The sequence below is a fragment of the Tupaia chinensis genome, unplaced genomic scaffold (assembly GCF_000334495.1).
Source record: "Tupaia chinensis unplaced genomic scaffold, TupChi_1.0 Scaffold000706_1, whole genome shotgun sequence".
Taxonomy (NCBI): Eukaryota; Metazoa; Chordata; class Mammalia; order Scandentia; family Tupaiidae; genus Tupaia; species Tupaia belangeri.
The window spans coordinates 3,978,555-3,984,401 of record NW_006160229.1 but is presented as its reverse complement, the minus strand read 5'-3'; the positions used below and the strand labels follow the sequence as shown (position 1 = coordinate 3,984,401).

At 42.8% G+C, this 5,847-nt stretch overlaps 1 pseudogene; it reads right to left on the bottom strand.

The window, feature by feature from the left end:
- Nucleotides 1–1,491: 1,491 nt before the first annotated feature.
- On the bottom strand, nucleotides 1,492–2,439 carry LOC102468257 (ubiquitin domain-containing protein UBFD1 pseudogene; annotated as a pseudogene).
- Nucleotides 2,440–5,847: the final 3,408 nt, after the last annotated feature.

The following is a 5,847-nucleotide window of genomic DNA, read 5'->3' as shown; positions in this document are numbered from 1 at the left end:
TGAGAGGTTTTTGCTATAGGGTGCGTGCGCTCGCCAGACAGACAGAGAGAAACATAGAGATAGAAAGCGAGAAATCATCCCCCAGGGGGGATGGTCATGCCGCAGTCCCTTCTCCTCCATTCTCCTCTCGGGATCTTGGGCATGCACACACACGCGCCCGGCGTGAGTTTTAAGCCACAGGGTCCGGGACGCGAACCGCGGTCGACTACGTGGGAGTTCAGCGACATAGCCATTACGCTAACTGCTGGTTCCCTCCTTACTCTTGAAGTGGTCTCCCTTCCTCTGGTTTGGTCTGCTCTATGCTTTCTGCTGGCACTGTTCTCTTTCTAGGGAACTGGCTTTGGATCCTCTCTTAGGTGTTGGATTTTTGCCTCCATCCCAGCACTTTCAGAGCACCTTATCCCAAACCAATCTAGGGTTTTATTCACTTTCTGCTTCCTTAGCCTCTGCAGCAGTTCTCAGACCTCTAGAAATCTGCAAGACGGTCTGTCAAAGCTCTTTTTCTCCATTTCCTCTCTGCATACTGGGCCATCCCTTTGTTCCTAGCTCAATGGCTTCTGAACACAAAGATGTACCTAAGATCAGGGGTTAACACAGCATCCTTTCCCCTGGAGCTCACTCTTGTCCAACTCTTGACCTCCTTGATTAGGTCTCAATCTGCTTCTATGAGGTACTGGAACTAATTATGCAGATTAAGAGCTTGCACGCAAATTCAAATAATCACCATGAGTTAGAATAATAGGAAATCAAGTGGATTTTAGTACAGGTTAGATTCTTTATATTAAGTTTCCAATACCTTGCTCATATTCTTTGTTGCTCAAAAAATTGTATTCAATATTCCTTGAATTTATAAAGTACATAGGATTTGGTCTTTCTCTCTTTCTTTTTCTTTTTTTTTTTTTTTCACATTTCAAATGTATTGATTTCCACAATATTGACTTTAAAAATGGTATGAAGCTGAGTGCAAGAAAGGGAACTGGTTATTTTAAGTTAAAATAAAGCCAATGGTGAAAGTACATCACCTTTGGCTTCAGTTGCCATATCGCCTTATATATATGTATAATGAAAAGCCAAAATCTGGGATAAGGAAGTAATTCTTCCTGATCAGCAAAGACTTTTTGCCGGCAAGCAGTTGGAAGATAGGTGTACTTTGTCTGACTACAACATCCAAAAGGAGTCCACACTTCATCTTGTGTTGAGACTTCGTGGTGGTGTTAAGAAAAGAAAGAAGTCTTATACTACTCCCAAGTAGAATAAGCACAAGAGAAAGAAGGTTAAGTGAGACCAGCAGTTGGTGTAATGGCTATGTCACTGAACTCCCATGTAGTCCACCGCGGTTCGAGTCCCAGACCCAGTGGCTTAAACTCATGCCGGGCACATGTGTGGGCATGCCCAAGATCCTGGGAGCAGAATGGAAGAGTAGGGATTGCGGCATGGCCATCCTCCCTAGGGGGAGTGGGGTGATTTCTCTCTTTCTGTCTTCAATTTGGGTCAGTCTCCTGGGCCAGAGGTGAAAGTGCTTTCAAAATACTGCCATTTCTTCAGCATAGTGTCTTTGATTACATCTACATATTGAGTTGGAACCCAGTACACCCAGTAGTAAGAAGTTTCCATGGGTCTCAACTAAAACGCCATCATATGGTAATCTTCAAGTCCTTCGATAGGTTCATTGACCTATCGTTGACCACATTTTAAAGGAGCCCATGGGCAATTTCTCAGTCTGCTCTTTAGTGCCAATCCACAGCTGATCTTGTTCTTGTTTAAAGATGAGTCTCACCTTTCCTCCAGACTTATTGTACATGCCAGATAAGGGTACTGTGGGCAAGCGCTCCTGGGCACCGTTAATATATGGCATCATATCATCAGGTTTTCCTTTATCCAACACTTCCCTGCGTTGTTTCTGCCTGCAGAAAGGTGTCTTTTTGTTCTCTTCGGCCTTTGAATCCTGCTACACAGCATCTTTGGGTGTGCAGTAAGCACTGCTAAAGCATCATGTATTGTGGAGCCAACCACCATCATCTTGGTCCCACTGGTCACTTTTATTTCTCTCAGTGTCTTATCATCAGAAATTAGTTCCTTATATGTGACTTTTTGCATAGAAAACTGGATTTCTGTTCTTGTGTGAATCTTCTGTTTGAGCTCAGAGCCTGTGCTGTCCAGGGGGAACTTCACATTATACTTGCTCTTGTTCCAAATGATCTTTAGGTCCACCAGCTCCCTGCCAACACTGCCGCCAAAGTCCTCACTGTTGCTGATAGAGGGCTGGGCTGCAGGGTCTTCAGGGGGCTGGGCCAGGTTGGCTGTAGGCTACCTCATGCAGCTCAGAAGCTCTTGGCCACCGCCCTCACCATGGCTTCTGCCTCCATGCAGTAAAGGCCGGGCGGGCCTCTCAGTTGCCACAGCCTTGGGAGCCTCGGTATCCATGCCAGGTTCTTTCATGCCATGCAGAGCTCCTGGTCTCTCTGTTTCCTTCCTTCTCCTTTTTTTTTTTTTTTTTTTTTTTTTTTTGCTATAGGACGTGTGTGCTCGCCAGACAGACAGAGAGAGACATAGAGACAGAAAGCGAGAAATCACTCCCCCCCCCCGGGGGATGGTCACACTGCAATCCCTTCTCCTCCATTCTCCTCTCGGGATCTTGGGCACGCACGCACACGTGCCTGGTGTGAGTTTTAAGCCACCGGGTCTGGGACGCGAACTGCGGTCGGCTACATGGGAGTCCAGCGACATAGCTAACTGCTGGTTCCCCCTTCTTCTCTCCTTCCCCTTCCCTCCTTCCCCTTCTCCTCCACCTCCTCCTCCTTTCTTCTTTCTTCTTCTTTTCTTTTTTTTTTTGTAATAAAGAGATTTTGGTTATAATAAAAATTGTCTCATGGCATTTTGATAACCATATGCTATGACTGGTCAGTAAAGTCAACTTAACTTTTATTTCTATCTCCATCTATCAGCATCCTTCTGAGAGAAGAGAAAAAATAATTTTCAAGCATTTATCACTCGCACAGCAATTTGTCAAGTAACACGGAAATCATAAAAGAATAGTCCTTACTGAATTGGCATTGACATTGAGATGTTCTCTAATGCAGGTTTTACCTGTACCCAAGGCAAGCACAGTTCTGGGATGGTGTCCCATCTCTGCTTCTTACTAGCTCTGTGAACTTGGGCACTGACTTAGCCTCTCTGAGCCTTAGTTTTCTCATTTGTAAAATTGGTTACACAGAGTTATTTTACTAATAACTGCAGCTTACATTTATTAAGCCTTTAAGTATCAGACAGTATGCTGCCTCACTTCATATGCATTATCTCATTTTGTTCTTATAACAATCCTCAAGGGATGTGTTATTATGAGATCCAAATTTTACAAATAATAAAAACAAGGCTTGTGCATAGCCCAGAGTCACTCAGCTGATAGCATATGGTTTAGTTGTAACTTGAACACAGATGAAGGTGTGAAGCTTCCCAAGGCACTTTGTTCTTACCCAGTATGCGGTGTTGTGAAAACCAAATGAGATAAAATCGAGAGGGTATGACAAATGATCAGGCATTGTATTGTTTATTACTGTTAAAAACATGATTATCTTCATCAGATAATTGTGATAGTTTCTTTTTTTCCCCCTAAAACGAAATGCTTGTAGTCTTAGTAAAGAGTAGAAGTGAGGGCCAGCAGATGGTGTAATGGTTACATTGCTGGACTCCCACATAACTGACTGTGTTTAGATTTCTGGACCTGGTGGCTTTAAAATCGTGCTGGGCACATGTGCATGTGTGTCCAAGATCCCAAGAGGATAAGGGAGGAGAAGGGATTATGGCATAGTCATCCCCCAGGGGATTTATCACTTTCCTCTCACTCTCTCTCTCTCTCTCGCTCTTTCGCCCTCAGGTGAGCACCCGAGCCCTAAGACAAACACCTCAACAACAACAACAAAAATAAAGAGTAGAAGTGAAGTCATAAAATCAAATAAGATGCACTAAAGCCTCCTGGTTTGGAGCACAAACCTGGCATATAAGTTTCCAACCTTCTATTTATTAGTTGTGTGAGCTTAGGCAAGGTATTTAAAGCCATCATATCTAAGATGTCATTAATTATATGGTGCATCATTATTTTAGATACCACTAACAACAACAACAAAATTCAGTGGAACAATGACATAAAGCTTTAGCAACAGCGCTCTGCAACAGATGTTGGCCATACAGACCTCTCTTGGCAATCCTTGAACCGGGGGATGGTCACACTGCAATCCCTTCTCCTCCATTCTCCTCTCGGGATCTTGGGCACGCACGCACACGTGCCTGGTGTGAGTTTTAAGCCACCGGGTCTGGGACGCGAACTGCGGTCGGCTACATGGGAGTCCAGCGACATAGCTAACTGCTGGTTCCCCCTTCTTCTCTCCTTCCCCTTCCCTCCTTCCCCTTCTCCTCCACCTCCTCCTCCTTTCTTCTTTCTTCTTCTTTTCTTTTTTTTTTTGTAATAAAGAGATTTTGGTTATAATAAAAATTGTCTCATGGCATTTTGATAACCATATGCTATGACTGGTCAGTAAAGTCAACTTAACTTTTATTTCTATCTCCATCTATCAGCATCCTTCTGAGAGAAGAGAAAAAATAATTTTCAAGCATTTATCACTCTTACAGCAATTTGTCAAGTAACACGGAAATCATAAAAGAATAGTCCTTACTGAATTGGCATTGACATTGAGATGTTCTCTAATGCAGGTTTTACCTGTACCCAAGGCAAGCACAGTTCTGGGATGGTGTCCCATCTCTGCTTCTTACTAGCTCTGTGAACTTGGGCACTGACTTAGCCTCTCTGAGCCTTAGTTTTCTCATTTGTAAAATTGGTTACACAGAGTTATTTTACTAATAACTGCAGCTTACATTTATTAAGCCTTTAAGTATCAGACAGTATGCTGCCTCACTTCATATGCATTATCTCATTTTGTTCTTATAACAATCCTCAAGGGATGTGTTATTATGAGATCCAAATTTTACAAATAATAAAAACAAGGCTTGTGCATAGCCCAGAGTCACTCAGCTGATAGCATATGGTTTAGTTGTAACTTGAACACAGATGAAGGTGTGAAGCTTCCCAAGGCACTTTGTTCTTACCCAGTATGCGGTGTTGTGAAAACCAAATGAGATAAAATCGAGAGGGTATGACAAATGATCAGGCATTGTATTGTTTATTACTGTTAAAAACATGATTATCTTCATCAGATAATTGTGATAGTTTCTTTTTTTCCCCCTAAAACGAAATGCTTGTAGTCTTAGTAAAGAGTAGAAGTGAGGGCCAGCAGATGGTGTAATGGTTACATTGCTGGACTCCCACATAACTGACTGTGTTTAGAGTTCTGGACCTGGTGGTTTGAAAATCATGCTGGGCACATGTGCATGTGTGTCCAAGATCCCAAGAGGATAAGGGAGGAGAAGGGATTATGGCATAGTCATCCCCCAGGGGATTTATCACTTTCCTCTCACTCTCTCTCTCTCTCTCTCTCTTTCGCCCTCAGGTGAGCACCCGAGCCCTAAGACAAACACCTCAACAACAACAACAAAAATAAAGAGTAGAAGTGAAGTCATAAAATCAAATAAGATGCACTAAAGCCTCCTGGTTTGGAGCACAAACCTGGCATATAAGTTTCCAACCTTCTATTTATTAGTTGTGTGAGCTTAGGCAAGGTATTTAAAGCCATCATCTCTAAGATGTCATTAAATATATGGTGCATCATTATTTTAGATACCACTAACAACAACAACAAAATTCAGTGGAACAATGACATAAAGCTTTAGCAACAGCGCTCTGCAACAGATGTTGGCCATACAGACCTCTCTTGGCAATCCTTGAAATTTCTTGCC